Source organism: Arvicanthis niloticus, chromosome 5, assembly GCF_011762505.2.
Source record: "Arvicanthis niloticus isolate mArvNil1 chromosome 5, mArvNil1.pat.X, whole genome shotgun sequence".
NCBI lineage: Eukaryota > Metazoa > Chordata > Mammalia > Rodentia > Muridae > Arvicanthis > Arvicanthis niloticus.
Window position 1 is genome coordinate 93,098,072 of NC_047662.1, and position 17,587 is coordinate 93,115,658.

At 40.6% G+C, this 17,587-nt stretch overlaps 2 pseudogenes; both read right to left on the reverse strand.

Annotated features, from left to right (window-relative positions):
* Window positions 1–16,222, reverse strand: part of LOC117708776 (Y-box-binding protein 3 pseudogene) — a 35,183-nt pseudogene extending 18,961 nt beyond the window's left edge.
* LOC117709732 (small nucleolar RNA SNORA17) lies at window positions 1,266–1,373 on the reverse strand (annotated as a pseudogene).
* Window positions 16,223–17,587: the final 1,365 nt, after the last annotated feature.

Consider the following 17,587-nt stretch of genomic DNA (forward strand, 5'->3'; position numbering starts at 1 on the left):
GTGCCAGAGTCTGCTCTCAGGTGCTCATACCCTCTGGCCAGATCACCCGCAACTTCTGCAACCAGAGCCAACTCTACTGTGCTTTCTGAGGAAGGGTCAGAAAATCACTGAAGGAAGACACCAGACTCAGATAATAAGCAAAGACAAAGAGTGCTTATTCTCCAGAAACATCCAGCATGAGAGGATCAACCATTCTACAAAATGGCGACCCCAGACAAAGGCATGCAGGCCTTCTTATAGGGAACTGGGGAAATATCCTAGAAGGATTAGGTAATCGAAAATCTTCACCGCTGAGTGCTAGGGGGTTATAGGTAGTCAGTGGTCTGCATTCCTATGTCATTAATGTTTAATCATGTGTGGTCTGTGGTCTTCATTCCCTTGTCATGAAGGTTCAACCATATGATAAAATATTGCTACCCAGTGCAGATGATCCATTCTGAGATATTTCTGCATTTTTGTGGTTCTTCCCAGGCTTATCTTTAGAAGGTGATGATCTTGTACAGGATTTTACCTTGTTCCTAATGCTGTTGTCTTATGACCTAGTTTCTCAGACTTATGGTCTGTTCCTAAGGCTAGTGGCTTAAGGCCCTTTTTGAAATCATGCCTGGTCCTTAAAATGGAGACAACTGGGGTCCTTAAATGGAGACAAATGGGGTTTATATTGTCCTTTCACAGGGAGTTCTTCGGCTAGCTTGGGGTAGGGTTCAGCTCTCCTAATCTCATGGTTCCAGGACCAGCTCTTCCAAAATGCCCAAAAGATGGTTAGGGCCAGTTATGCACAGCCTGCAAATATTAACATGTCCCTACGTGGCAGCCCATACCAGCCTGTCTGCCTGGCCTTTGGTGGTAACAATCACTTGCTGCTGTAGGAAGAAGGACCAAATGGCCTTGGCCTGTGGTCCCAAGTGGCAGCACAGGTCAAGACCCCACCATAGTCCTAGGTAGCATCACTGGTTACTAACATCAGGCTGTCCCTCACAAACTTCAAGTCTCTAGTTCTGCCTCTCTTTATTGCGTCCACATGTCTCTTTCTCTTCCATTTCTCCATCACTTACTTGCTCCTGCATGGCGCCTGCTGTCTTTGAGTCTCTAGGGCTATCTTAGGGGTGGTCTCAGGAATGCTATGCTACATCCCTGCATTCTGGCACCAGGCAAGGGGTCATTTGTGGCATGGTCTTATCCCCTCTACCTCCTTCCACACTGATGGTCATCTCAGGCTAGTTCCTTGTTCCAGCACCCTGGTGCCAGGCTCACTTTTCTTAGGGAAACTTGGGCTTCTAACTATTCAGATGTTCACAGGTCAGAACACTGAGTATAGGCAGAACCTCTCTTCTTTTTGCCACCTACTTACACACATGCCCTCTAGGGGCAGGCATAACCTGCTGTTTTTAAATGTGGATACAAGAGCTTGTCAAACTCTTTTCTGAAATTTAAATAAAATGTTTATTTTGTTTGTTTCCAAAAAGAATCGTATCTTACTAATACTAATTACTAATTAGTAATAATAATGCTATTACTAATAAAAATATTGCTTGAGAATACATATTTCTGTAGCATTTTAGCTTCTCTCTTACTTTTTCTTAAGCTTCTCTTTCAAAAATTCACTTGTTATATGGCAAGCTGGCTTCCTGTGTAATGGTCCAGAAACTTTATATTTTCATTTATCTTTAAATTTTTACCCTCTTATTTTTATGTGTATAGATGTTTTGTCTGCAGCCATGTTTGCATTGTGCACAAAAGACTCACAAACAGTGTAACTGTCAGATTCCAGGGTACTTCAGTGACAGAAGGTTGTGAGCTGCCATGTGAGTACTGGTGACTGGATCCAGGTTCTTAGCAAGAGCAGTGAGCATTCCGTAAGCCTGAGCCATCGCTCTAGCTTCTGGTTCAAAGATTTAAAATTTTCTTTTGAAAACTAAAATGTAATAGATTCTTTTTGTTCAAATCATTCTTCGTTATGTATAAAGCAAAAGTATCCATATTCTGTCTAATTTAAGCAGCCATATTGTATGCCTGAAGAGCTTCTGTGCCCGTAATGCTCTTCATATTCTTTTCTGTTTGAATTTACCACCAGAAAAACAAAACAAACAAAATGTGTGAGAGACATAAACTAGCTGTCCTTTCTATTTAAGGTGCTTGGGTACATTGTGGTACTGCATTATAGCATATTAAAGAGAATACTCCTCACTGCATGAATGCTGCTCTTAGGAAAAAAGGAGTTCAGGGATGCATTACAAGGGAAAATTACCACTTTAAGCAACATTAAGCAATGTACATCTGAATTAAAATATACATAATCAACTCATAAATATACTTGAAACTATTCTCATATTAATTTTCATTTGTATAGTATTTTATAATATTTTAACATTGAAATTTTTGCAGTAAGTTTAACATCATAATATTGAGATTACTTAAAATCATTTTCTGATTCTGTATTTACCAAACACATTCTTACCTATGTATAGAATTCTATAGAGAAGAATGTAAGATGTACATATATTTCTTTCCTGTATAGTTATTTATTCAACTTCTTGTACCTTCGTACAGAGGAAGATTGTGTTCTAAATAAGCCATGTTAGGAAAATACATAATGACATCCATTCTTCAGTTTAATCAAACTTGATTTGCTATGTAATTATTTAATAATTATTGACAATATATGCTGAGTGTGAATGAATATAGCCCTGTTGACTGATAGTTGTTTGATGAACTTATGTTTTGATGAGAAAATACTTGACATTTAATAAATAGATAAATGATATCATAACTAAAGGCAATAAAAGGTTAAAACAAGGTAGGTAGCAGATACAACTGTGTGATGAGACAACTAGTTAAGTGAGGTATCCTTACAGTGGTGCTCACAAAATCATTTTGCAGGAGTTGACTTAGCGGTCAAGACTTGAAAGACAAGCTATAGCCATTAAATTCCCCCAAAGAACCATGAATAAAGTTCCATCTTTCTACTGCAGATTAAGAGTACTTCACCCTGTCACATTCCTGATAGAATGAATGGCACAGAAATGTGAAGACTTTCCAGGGTAAACAACAGCAGAGAAATCAAAAGGAATGTGTGTTCTGCAATACCATCACACTGACTAAGCTTACTGTCATTTTCTTTCTAGTAGTCCTGACCCATTGTAGTTTGAAATTAAGAATCAAGAGTGAGCACAGAAGGGCAGACACAGAGGACACTGTGTAGAGCTTGCTGGCTTTAAACACCATACAGAGCTTGCTTGCTTTGAACACTAGAGATCCTAAAGAAAAAGTTCTTAATAGAGGAGAGAATGAAGCAGGAACCTAGTTTGGTTCATCATTCTTATTTTCTTTGAGCCTTTCTCCCTTACTGCTTCCTCTCTCTTTCCCTCATTCTCATCTTTTTTCACTCCCTTCTTTTCTCCTCCCCTTCACCTTTCCTTCTTCCTTGCTTTCTTCCTCTTTCCTTTTACCACTTCCCTAATTTTAGTTATTTTTTCTGTTTCCTCCTCTGCTAGCTCCAAGAATCTTATATTTAGGAGTATCAAAGAAAAGCAAAATACACAAACTGTTAGGAACCATGTAGGAAAAGCTAAAGACGAGTAGGTGATCTTCCTGAGATGGTTTCACCATGGACTGTGGACTTCAATGAATGAGTTCTTGCAGGCAAGGCTGAAGGGACAACATTTTCAGAAATTGATTCATGCTATTGATATGTGCTTTTTAAATACATCATATATTAAATTAAATTAATATATGATGCCTGGGCTTAGCCCACCCTATTGGGCAGATTTTCTGCAGATCAATGAAGATGTACTGTCTTTTAGTAGTGGTATACAGACAAATATATGATTTCTTAATTCCTAATCATGATTCCATAAGAATTACTAGAATTATACTAAAAATTATTAAGTCTTTTATAATATGACTGCAGGTAAGGCCCTCTGTGATATGAATACTCCAATTAGAAATCTGTCAGTCTGCACATGTCATGAGCTAATTGCTTCTGAGATAGAAAGCAGGCATTTTCAAATTAGAATACATTCCTTAGAGCTGTAAAATAATTACCCAAAGGTCATAAAAGAGAACTTATGTTTATTGTGGGTGCAAGGATAGAAGATAAATATTGACTGGGCTCATGTACATGAAACTTAAATGCTATCTTAGAAACACAAATTATGGCTCTCAATGAACCTGTGGAGCCAGTGACAGATGACGAATATCTAGCCAGATAACTAAGTCTTAATGGAAACATATGCAAACATCTCTTAATCAATTTATAATTTTAATTTATGTTTGAACTTTTAGTGAACGTTTGTAAGAAAATGAAATGCTTGAAGAAAACATAAAGAAACAGAAATGAGGTCATTAAGCAACAACAAAAAATATTTCAACAATGTTGCTTTAAAACGTTTTATTATTTTTTTGCTAAGACAAAGCCTGTAAAGATGGAACCAGAAAAAAAATATATAAAATAGTAAGCATAATAAACAGTGGTATAAAGTGAAAGAAAAGTAATTGGCAAGTATCTCTCCAAAATATATACAGTTTATTCAGAAAGGGAAAAATAGCAGCAGCAGAAGAAAGCAGAATGCAGAAAGAGAATTAGAAATTAAGGCAGCAGAACATAGCAATATACAATAGAATATAAAAGAGATGAAAAGAGATAAAGAAGTTATAAAAAGAGCAGAAAGAACAGGCAGGCTTCTCCTTACCATGAGAAGGAGCACATCTTATCTTAACAGCAAGCTAGGCTTAGTCTTACTAAAGAGGAAAAAGATTTTGTTTGTTTGTTTGTTTGTTTTTTGTTATTGTTTTTGTTTACAGACTTGGGTTTAATTCATTTAGCAATAAAAGGGTAAAAGATTTTTCTTTCTCCATGCAATAAATATTGATGCTCATTTTTCATCCAGAATGAGTGAGTTCTTCCTGCACTGGCACTTGGGCTTTTCCTCCATATGCACATGTGAGTACAGATGTGTGTGCAAGCATATAAATATGAGGTAAGTAGTTAAGCCCAATAGGAATGCATGAAGGTGTATGAGTATGTGTAAATGAATGTGTATATGAATGTATAGATGTTTATGCATATTTACTTGTATAAAAGTTTTTCTTTCTGTTAGCATGACAGTCTTCTCCTGATTCAATAAAAATATATTGCTCTAAAGTTTCCTTCTGCCTAGAGAAGAGGAGGCAAGACAAGACTTCTCTCTTCTGGACAAGAGAGAAAGGAGCCAGAGTAATTAATCCTTTACACAATCCCCTGCTACCCAGCTGGTGTGACCCTCATGTGGACAAAGTGACATGGTTCCTGCTCCTGGGACAGGGCCTCATTTTGAGCCTCCACGAGTGTCAGTGGCAGCTGTGGGCATTAGGCTTGTTTGTGTAGTATTGTACATATTTCCCATTCCTCCTAGGAATGTCCTCCCTGTTACATTAATGACTTTATGATAATCAAACCACACTAGTCCACGATGTGAAGGTGTTGTTAATGTCTTAGCAAGACTGTACACAGTGAGACTTTCAAGACAGCCTTTAAGGGTATAGAAAATGTCTCTAAATTATATATATATATATATATATATATATATATATATATATATATATGAATGACATGGGATGCTGATTATAAGATAATCAAAAGGGAACCTGGAGTAAATAACAGGATTGATATGTGAAATAAAATACTGACTGGACATGTGTTCTGTAAGAGATGAGCTATCCAGAGATGAGTTACCCAGAGAATATTTTAGGATAAAAAAATCAAACTGCTTAGAGAACTCAGAACAGACACAGAGACCCCCCCCACACACACACACACACAAGCAGGACATGATCAGATGTCTTAGAATAGCAAGCAAGCAGAATATATACAAAGAAATCTCCAGAGAGAAAGCAGAACATAAAGAAGCATCAAGCAAAACACGGGTTATCAGTTTGTATCCACGATGACTTCAAGTCATTTTTACACTGCTCTCAGACACCCCTTCTCTCAGAACTGCTCTCTGAGTCTAGGATAGTCCTTGTCACCATGCTGTTAAGAAACAAGTGTTAATTTTCCCAGAGGCCTGCAGCTTCTAGCTTCAAGCTAAATTAGAATCAAGACAGGTGAACATTATTATAGCAATCACAATCTCTTGTAAGACCAAGTCTTGTCCTTGAGAATGCTTTCTCCCTGACTAACTTCAATAGAGAACCAAAAATCTGGAGCTGGATACCACAAAAAAAAAAAAAAAAAACAAAAACAAAAACAAAAAACAAACAAACAAACAAACAAAGGGTCCACACACCAAGACAAAAATAAATTTTGTTAAAATTGAGAGAAAGTTTCAGGAAGCTTTGTTCAATTTTCTGCACATGCTTTTCCCCTAATTGTTGTTTTTTCTATCACTCAGCACTATATGTTCAGGTCCTCTACCAGGCATTAGAGTCAGCCCCAGGGAATTTGACATGTTAGTGTTACAGAGATTACAAAGAAAAAGACCTTGGAAAATCTAGAGGATTGCCTTTATTAAATTTAGCTAAACCACAAGTCTTATACATGTAGATTTTATCCTAGTAAACATATCAAAGTCTTTGGGAAATTCATGTGGTATTATCTTAAGACTATAGACTGCTAGGTGAAGCACATCTAAGACCAGTTGGAAAAAGTCCATGAATGGGTCAAAAAGTAAATTGATGTTGCAGCCATGATTCATAGTAGGTTGGTTGATGTGGCCCAATCAAGACTGAATTGCCAACACGAATTAAATAACACATTTCATAATACTTAAATAAAAGCAACAATGTAATAAAATATACATGGAGTAATCCAAAGTCTTTAATATAAGAATGAATGTTTATGCTCATATAGAAAATGATAATTGAGAGACTAATAATATAACATTGGATATCCCTGTAAAATTGGTTATTCTAACATGTTCAAATGAGGAAATAGAAGCTCTTTATTCATCTATTAAATATAATAATTCAGTAAAAGAGTTCAAAAACAACATGAAATCAGTCAGTAAAGTGGTAGCCATACAAAGATGGAAACTTACGCTTGAATCTCAGAACTCATGTGAAAAATTGGATATGGAGGTACATACTTGCAATGCCTGTACTGGAAGGGAAGACAGGTAGATCCTTGAAAAATTCTATACAGCCATCCTATCATTACTTATAAGTCCATGTTTCAGTTTTGAAACCCTGTCTCAAATATCAAAGTAAATGACAAATAAGAATGACACCTGATGTTGGTTTTAGCCTCCAAACACACACACATACACACACACACACACACACACAGAGAGAGAGAGAGAGAGAGAGAGAGACCAAATCACACACACACATAAATTAAAAAGTAAAATAATAATAAAACAACTTTTTATTGGATCTTAATCATAAACTTGACATGAAACATTACAGAGTCACCAACTGTGAAGACATAATCAGTAGCCTATCATCCAACAAGCAACAGAGAAGAGGAACAGGATAGGAAGACTAACAGGATAATACCAAAAGTGACTCTGATTTTATAATTGGAATCCCCACACCAGGGAAGGGAAAGTATAACACTGAATAGTTATTTTAAGAAACAATGTCATAAACTTCTCAAGGTTGGTATGCTAACTAGTTTTATATCAACATGTCAAACTAGAATCATTAGTGAAGAGTTCAGAAAAATCCTCCATAAGATTTGCCTGTAGGCAAGTCTGCACTGCATTTTCTTACTTAGTGATTGATATAGGAAAGCTCACTTTATCATGGGCAGCGACATCCTTGGATGGTTAGTCCAGGATGGCATAAGAAGTCAGACTGAGCAAGCCAGTAAGCAGCACTCCTCCCTTCGTGGTCTCTGCATCAGCACGCCTGTCTCTAGGTTTCTCTCCTAGTTCTCTACTTCCTCTAGTTTCATCCCTGACATTTTTCAGTGATAGACTCCACTGTAAAACTTTAAGCTGAAATAGATCCTTTTATCCCCAATTTGAATTTTGTGATGGTGTTTTATCACAGCAATAGAAACCTTAACAAGGATAGCAAGGATATGCTGCCAAAAATGCATACTGTGAGATTCAAGAAGTCAAATGAATAACCACAGAATAAATCTAGAGAAATGTAAATCTATACACCATAATCAATGTGAGGATAGCTAAAGACAAAGACAAAATCTTGAAAGCAGATTTTGAAATGCATATAAAGTATCAAGCAATTACACAATCCTTACCATAAAATGTTAACTTAGAAGGGTACTGCATAACCTGGGAACAGGATGGAAGTAAAGAAATGAAAGCACAGAAAGCACAGTTGAATAATAGTACTATTTATGAATAAAATTAAAATGATGAATAATTACTGTAAAATAATGAATAGAAGGTTTGGAGTCTAACTTCTTGAGTTCTTTATATGCCTTGGATATTATTCCTCTATTGGATGTAGGATTGATGAAAACTATGAGTATGTGTGCATGAGTTTGTGTGTGTGTGTAGGTCATAGAACTAGAAAGCATATCATGATACAGAGGGAAGGTCTTAAGTGATGGTGGCAAGGGTGAATGTGGGAAAAAATATGGCTGTGGAACCCAGGGTTCCTCCCGCCATGCTGTGGGTAGTTGGCTGGGAATGCTCTGGGTTTCTCTAGTGGAAGTTGGGACCGGCTGCTCATTAACTAAAGGCCTCTCCACAGTTCCTCACAGTTCCTCACTGTTCCTCATGGTTCCTCACGGCACGGCCCCAACACACAAGGAAGTCCTTGGGTTTCCAAAACTGATTTATTGACATGGCAGATGGTGGATGGATCTGGATGCACACCCCACAAAACACAGGGCAGACCTGAGTTAAATAGGGAGGGGAAGAGGGGGGAGGGGCTGGGGAGGAATGTTTAATTGGCTCCAACCTCTGACCTTCGGGTACATCATTAGTATGTAAATCTCTCTAGGGCCTGTTCATCACACCCTCTACCTGTGTAGTGACTGAAGGGTGAAGGTGGAATGGAGATTAGACCTTGTGTTAGGCCTGACAGGTGAATGCAGCGGAAGTCATACATACAATAATAAACTAGAAGTGATGCTTATGTGGTGTAGGAGGGACCAGCCAGATACAAACAAGTACTATGGAGAAGGGCAAGGGAAGAAGGCAATGAATTAGGACAGAGGAAAATAGCACATATCTATGGAAAATCTCTAATGAAGCCCATTGATTTATATGATGACCTAAAACCTAGTTTTTAAAGAAGTTAGTAATGAAAATTCTTTAGACTAAATGCAATGACATCAGGAAATAAATAGGAATATAAACATTAATAATTTTTAAATAAGTTATGAACTTTATTTGCTATTTGTTATACTAACATTAAACATTAATTTTAGCGAAACAGTGGTGATGCATGCCTTTGATCCTAGCACTTGGGAAGCAGAGGCAGATGTGTCTGTGTAAGTTGGTGTCCAGCCTGGTCTACAGAGAGTTCCAGGACAAGCAGGGTTAATATAATAATGCTATTAACTATTTGTATGTGTGTGAGAGAGTGGGTGTGTATACAGTGTCACAATGCACTTGTAGATGTCAGAGGATTACTTTCAGAAACAGTTTCTCTTCTTTCCTGAATTCAGGGGCTCAAAGACAGTTCATCAGTGTTATGTGTCAGGTGTCCTTAACTACTGAGCCATCTCTCCAGAATTGATATGTTAATGTTTTTATTAAACAAAGGTATCTCTCTGTTTTTGATACTTCTGTCCAGGAATGTCTATTCAGGATTATGGTGCAATTCACTATAGTATCTAGTAGCAACTTTGTGGGTTTAACATTTTTGGATTTTGTATGTGATTGTCTTAGAATTTCTATTGCTGTGAAGGTCACTATGACCATGGAAACTCTTATCAAGGAAATCATTTGTGTTTTATTGCTGTGAAGAGACGCTGTGACTAAGGAAAGTATCATAAAGGAAAACATTTACTTGGGGCTGGCTTACAGTCTCAGAGGTTCAGTCCATTATCATCATCATGGTAGGAAGCATGACAGCATCCAGGCAGATGTGATACTGGAAAATCTACATCTTGATCCAAAGGCAGCAGCAGGAGACTGTCTTCCACAGGCTGCCGGGAGGAGGTTCTCAAAGCCCATCAACACAGTGACACACTTCATTTACAAGGCCACACTTATCCCAGAAAGACCACACTTTCTAATAGTGTCATGTCCTACTGGTCAAGCATTCAAACACATGACTCTATGGGGGCCATTCCTATTGAAACCACCTTATTGGCAGAATAGAACACTTTCGGGAATTTACAGTAAGAAAGCACAAGTACATTGCTCATTTTAAGGCATGTTAATTTTAAGAGATAACAGGTTTATAATTATAAAGATATGTTGATAATATTTTCTGTGAATTACCAATGGCATGTAATAGCAGAAAAAGCAGACCTGAATTCAGTACACAACAAAAATTTAAAAATAAAAATCAGCTTCTCTCTTTATCTCTATCTGCTTGCACACATACATTCTCTCTTTCTTTTCCCCCTAGCCCTGCCTCCACCACAAAGTAACTACCCTGGTCTTGTTCCTTGGGACCAGTGAACTCACCTGAAATCATTTTCCCAATAAACTTGCCTTTATATATGTGGCTTGAATTGGCTCATTTCACTGGTAGAGAAAGAAGTTATTATTTGGTGCTGAGGTTGGAGGCAGGGGAGTTACATCCCAGTGATTTGGGAATGTGGGACGACTCCCTTTCCCTATTTTTCTCTCCACCTGATGCTATGGACTCTGACCTCTATGAGTAACAATCTTCCAATAGCCTTGGAGTACCCAGTGTTCCTTCTGAGTCTTGAGACCCCTGGGATGCTCTGCCAGAAAGTGGAAGGCTAGGTCTTTGTTCCCACCAAAGAGCATTGATTCAAAGACATTTGACCTGAGACTATTGCCCACCTCCCAACTATTTGAACCAAGGGAAGATACTGCTCCATAGTTCCATGGGTTCCAGCAAATCCTGAGAGAATGTGTACCACTGGATTTAAAATAAATAAATAAAATACATCCAAATGGCTCTGAATTCCCTATGTCACAATTTTTTGGGGGAAGTATGCTCTCACTTCTTCCCCAATCTTCTTCACTGCCACACAGCTTCAAAGGCTACTCCAATCAAGCCACTAATCTGACCTCCACCTCCAGGTGCCATCAAGCACTGCTTCCCTCCCACCCATTCATGGCCACAGCAGAAATAGTGGAGGCAGTGATTGCAGCCTGCTCATTTTAAGATAGTCTTCTGTACTGGCTTAACTACACCCTGGCTGACAGCAGGAAAGAATATGCAGCAGGTGAACACTTGACTGGGATAAAGAGAGTATAGCTGTGGCTTCACTGCCATCTTGATTAAGGGGAGTTATGGGAGAGCCATAGTCTCACCACAATGCCACTTTTATCCTTTTAAGTTTGGTCTGCCTGTTCCAAACCTATGAAACAACCACCACATACTTATTTCAGATTGATTTTGGATGCATAAGACAAAAAAAAAATGCAGCCGGGCAGTGGTGGTGCATGCCTTTAACCCCAGCACTTGGGAGGCAGAGGCAGGCAGATTTCTGAGTTAGAGGCCAGCCTGGTCTACACAATGAGTTCCAGGACAGCCAGGACAACACAGAGAAACCCTGTCTTGAAAAAACAAAAGACAAACAAACAAACAAACAAACAAAAAACAAAACAAAAAAAACCAGAAAGAAAGAAAGAAAGAAAGAAAGAAAGAAAGAAAGAAAGAAAATGCTATTTTTTTCTCCTGAAACCAACTGCGTAGACTCAGAATTTACCTTTGTTCTTTCTAGCCACTAGATTTATTTAATGAATTATCAAAATTGCACCTCCATGCATTCATGCTAAAAAAAATAAGATATATTTAATAATCAAGGTATATGTTTCAAGGTGAAGCCTAGGATGTATAACTAGAAATAAGTAAAGTCTGCCTATTCAAATATACTTTAGACAGATAGAGGTTTTCAGGAAGTTCAGAGACTGCTGAACATGGTGTTTAAGATCCTTAAACTTAACATGAAAGAGACTCCCAAATCCTACCAGAGAGTTGTCTGACATTTTCTAAGACAAGGTGGGGTCAGTCTCTCCCACATTCTTCCTCCACAGAAAAAGCCTTACCTCCTGGGAGTTATGGCCAAAGACTGTCTCTGCCTGTAATGCCAAAGAGACCACAGGAGCCTAGAACAACTGTCTAGGTAGTGGATATTAGACTAGTCTCTAGCATTTTAACTGATACACAGGTAATTTAGATTATAATTTATCCTTTTCAAGTCTCTGATGACTACACTAGTGAAAGAGTACCATTTTCCATTCCTTTATCTAAAGGAACTCATGTTACAATGATTGTTCCCTATGATGAAACACCTGTGGCTCATGGTCAATAATTGGATAGAAAATAGTGTAAAGTTAAAAGTCACATAGGTCTGAGGATGTAAAAGTTTCTAAGAAAATATTTAAGGATCTAGAAAGATGTTGTGAAGTTGGCAAATGCAGGTTATGAAGATTAGAGGACAGTGGTAATACTACTGCATCTGAAGTTTATCTCTTTTTGCAAACTTAAAAATGTTCTAATAAGCCTTGGGGAATCCACTAGAATGCACTACTCACAGGTTAGATGCACTTGATATATCAAGTATTGTCAATCAACAGTATGTTTCCCTCTCCATCTTTCTATTCCTGAGGGTGTGACCTATTACCCTTTCCCCAGTTATTATTACCATTCCTGGCTGGCCACTTCTTCTCTAACTACCAAGACCAACCATGGGCCTAAAATTTTCAAATGTACACCCAAGAAAAATGTTTCTCCTTATACTCTTTGCCTTTTATTTTCTGCCTTTAATACATATATCCAGCATCCTGCCAGGTCCAGGTGTTCCTTCAAAATCTGTATCCAGGATCGTGGCTAGCCCCAGATGGTCCCACAACCTGTATAGAAAGTAAAACAACCTGGTGTTCCTGGACTTGGCCAACATTTCATCCTTTTGTCCTCACCCCCATAATAGCACCCTAAAGTCATCAGAATGTAGTCATAGACAATTACATTGCCCCTTGTTGGGAAAGGGGGCTTGGGGATCCCAGGGTTCCTCCCACCATGCTGGGGGTACTCGGCTGGGAACGCTCCAGGTTCCTCCAGCTGGAAGTTGGGCCCGGCTGCTCATTAACTAAAAGCCTCTCCCCAGCTCCTCACGGTTCCTCCTAACAGCGTGGCCCCAACACACGAGGAAGCCCTTGGGTTTCCAAAACTGGTTTATTCACATGGCAGATGGTGGATAGATCTGGACGCATATCCCATAAACCCAGGATCGATCTGAGTTAAAAGGGGAGGGGAGAAAGGGGGGAGGGTATGGGGAGGAATGTTTAATGGTTCCACCTCTGGCCTTCAGGTACCTCATTAGTATGTAAATCTCTCTAGGGCCTGTTCGCCCCTCTACCTGTGTTTGTGACTGAAGGGTGAAGGTGGAATGGAGATTAGACATTGTGTTAGGCCCAACATCCCACCCTCTTTTCTTTCATAAAAGGAGGTGCAACTCTATGTAAATGAGAGATGTGGACCACATGGAAGTAGTCTGGAATCCGGGAGCGCTGGGAGATAATGTGTTGTCCCTGACAGGCAATGTCCTGTTAGGTCCCCCGGCTATCTCAAACCCAACGCTCTATCAAGGGGGCCTAGGAACAGAGCTGAACAGCCTACCGTCACTTAAAGGGTCTCCGGGGTTCAAAGCTCGTTCAATCAGGCTATGTCTAAACCATGTCTTCACGGCCCAACATCTCACTGTTTTTTAGTGAAAATTTTGGATGAAGTGGTCAAAATAAAATACTATGAAGGCCATAGGGTGTGGCACAATTAAGACAAAGGGTGAGGGGAGTTGGGAATGGGGGTTAGGAAGGCAATGGATAATTGAAACAATTGAACACAGGTGATACAATTTGAGGGTAATAACATCTGATTAATTTAAATAGACATTATGTTTTCCTCACTAAAGTGTAACTTTAGCTATGTGACTTTGGCAAAAGTTCATCTGCAGCTGGAAGGTCTGGATCTGTCTTCTGTAGTGAGCGTCTCTGGGTTCTGGCGTGCATTTCTGGAGTGAGGTGTCGGTCTCTGGATCTCAGCATGCTCTGGGGTCTTCAGTCAGATGAGATGGCTGGAAGAAGGCAGCTTAGCAGGTTCTAGGAGGTGGTGCTGTCACTGGATCTCAGTGTGTCTCTGGAGTCTGCAGTCAGATGAGGTGGCTGGGAGAAAGCAGCTTGGCATCTCAGGCAGGTTCTAGAGGATGGCTGGACTCTGTTGGATCTGTGGGTATACCTGTAGGATAATCACAGTAGGGAAGCAGCATCACTGGCAGGGAGATGTCTGTAGGCTGGATACTGAGCATTAAATTGCTTGGGAACAAGCACCTTATGGCCTGTCGTTAAGATCCTGGAAAAGCAAAGGTGTTTGAAGAAAGTTTAGTCTTGGAAGATATCTTTGAGTCTGTTTTTGGATGGCTGAGGGAGAAAAACAATGTTAATTTTGTATCTGGGATAGGCAGCAACAGTTTGCCTGTAAAAGAAATTAGTTGTTAATTAAGACTCAAGAAATGGTGATCAGCACGTTGACTTAAACTGTGGAAGGAAATTAGATGGCTTTTAAACCTTGAAGAAATTATAAAGGTTGAAAAAAATAATATTGGACATATATCACGAATATTAGAGAGAAAAGGCAGCATTAAAATAAAAAAATAACAAAAATTTTGGTTGAAAAACACAAGCATTGTTGCTCTAGGTGTTCCTGTTAGAAAGAAAAGGAAAATTTTTTGGTTGAAAAACAGGAACTTTTGTTGCAGGCCCTCCTGTTGGGGAGAAGCGGTATGGCGGGTTTAAAAGCAGTGGGGAGGGGCCTTGCTCTGCCATGTGGCATCTGGGTGCTCTGGCAGAGAGGACCTGTATTCCACCTTTCTTTTTATTAGAAATTTTAATTGTAGAGAAGGATCAAAAGGCTAACTTGAAGAAAGTTTATAGGGAGAAACACATAGGCTTGATAGGAGAGCCAAGAGTCAGAGAGTGAAAGGCTATACGAATCTCTCACCTAAGGAAGGAGTCTTAGGAGGGTCACAGCAGGCACTGTGACTTGAAAGACAGCTGTTGTCTGTGAAGGAGCCCTCTCTGTGGAGCTGGGGGATGGGCAAAGTGGAGGCTAGGGGGTCACCGCCATCTTGCCCTTGAGCTGGAAAGCATATGGAGAGGGAGAGACAGACAGAGAGAAAGAGGAGGAGGAGTTAAAGTAGAGAAGTTGACCAGGAACACATGGAGAAAGAGTGGGGCCTAGTCTTTTGAACTAGGCAGGAGCTAGTGGTAGCTAAAAATTAGAAGAAGCTAACAAGGAACACGTGGAGAAAGAGGGGGAGAGACAGAAAGAAGCCTGCCTAGTTTTGTGAACTAGGCTGGGGATTACTCACTGTCCTGGAGTTTCTCGGAGAGGTTTTCTGTGGGCAATAACTGGGGGGAACACTCTTGGAGCTGGCTCTTTCCGTGTCCTCTACCACCTGTAGGGAACGATATGGGCTCGTGTGTGGGTGAGCGGGTCCCCTGTGGAACCTCGGGCGGTAGGTTGGATTTCGATGGACCAGGAGTTGTGTTCCCTCGGGGACTCCATCTTTCATCTGTCTAATCTCACCAGCATTATGGGGAGGTACAGGGCGCACAGCATAGCGGCTCCCTTCTACTGGAACTCCATCTGGGCCAGTCACATTTGTTGCTTTAGGACCCCCTTTTCCTGCAACCACATCAAACTCTACAATTTCTCCCTCCCCCACATTACACAGATACTTGCGTGGATTATTCTTCTTGATGGCAGTCTGGTGTACAAACACATCTTCTTTGGTGTCATTTCAGTTTATAAATCCATATCTGTTTCTGACATTGAACCATTTGACAGTGCCAAGAACTTTGGTGGCAAGAACCCTTTTCTCTTCGTCCCTGCTGCCTGTGGGAGGTGATGAGGCCTGGGCGGGCCTGGGGGCTGCATCTCCTCCGGGGCTCCCTGCAAGCAGCCTGGCGGGCGCCAGGGCCTGGGGCACACCACTGGCCGCAGGGCTCTTAGGCTCCGGGTCTGGGGGTGCCACAGATGTCGCGGTGTTGGCCGCAGCCTGTGGGAGCGTGGTGCCACTGGTGGTGGCCCTGCCAGCCTCGCTCTTGTAGCTGGAGGGCAGGGGACGCTTCTCCCTGTGTCTCCTGGCCCCAGGGATGGCAGGTTGTAGGGCATTCATCCTTCCAATGTCTTGTCTCCCCACATTTGAGGCAGATTTTTTCTGTTTTTATTGCTGCCACAAATGCCTGAGCTATGGATTCGACCTGATTTGATGGGGTTCCTATTTCTCTGGTTGCTACAATCCACCTATCATGATGCTCCTCCTGGAGACCCTGGCAAACTAGCCTAGACTCAGAAGTCATGCCTTCCCAAACAATGGTTTTAAGAAGAAGGTCTCTAGCTGTGGGGTTGGAGATTTTTCTTTCTAAGCTCATTTTAGTTCTGAGGATAAAATCAGATAGAGGTTCTCCAGGCTTCTGATGAAGGGAGAGCAGGGAGTGGGCAGGGTCTTGTGACCCTGAAGATGGGGTAAGCCTATTCCAGGCTTGAATGGCACAGAGGCGGACCTGGTCATAGTAGCCTGCTGGCTGACTTGCCTGTTGTGCCCCAGTAGAGAAATCTTCCTGGCCAAAGAGTTCTTTAAAACCCCATGGAGTGTCATCTTCCCTTCCCTGGTTTTGCCTGACTTGCTGAAGACACTCATCACAATAGTAGGCCTCCCATTCTAGAAACATTGGATCAGGAAGGGCAGAACGGCAAATATCTCTCCAATCTTGGGGGGGGGGGTGTTTAAGTTGACAATATGGCTCTGTAGGAGGGATTTTGTCCACGGTGTGTGAATGCCATCTTCCTTCACTGCCTGCCTGAGTTCTTTTAGGTCGGAGGCTTGGACTGGGTACGAGTTAAGTGGTTTAGCTCAAGTGGGGTGGATATTAACTGGGAATGTTCGAGCAGTTTGGGTTTTATCTACAGATTTTGAAGGACTGCTACTTTTGTGGCTAAGAGGTGGGGGGACATATCTCTCTTTGGTTGGGAGGTAAGAGGGAAGGCAGGGGAAAGCTCCTTTAGTATTTTAATGGAGCCTTGCCTTTGGATGGGGGAGGGAGGGACAGGAGGAGCACATGGTTTCATTTCCTCCAAGGCATAAGGGGTGGGTATATGGATTTTATCTCTCTTATTAGTTGGGTAAGGGCCTCAAGGTCTGAAACAAAGTGATTTTTGGGACCTTGATCTTTGGGTTCATTTGACTGAGGGGCCCCAGGAGCTGTGTTGTTCTCACTCTGTCCTATTTTCGATGGTCCTATACATTGCCGAATTGCAGCTAAGATCGGCAAAAACTCACAAGGGGGTTTTTTATCTCTGTTTTTGATAAGGGAAGCTACTTTGCTCCATGAGTCTGGACTGTAAATATTACCCTCTGCCATGCATGGTGCTATATGAAGAACTTCCTCCCAAAACAAGGAGGCTTGCCTTTTGCCTATTCTTATCCTGTGGGTCTTTAGCAGGGAATATATTTGCCTGGCTTGAGGTGAACATTTATGTG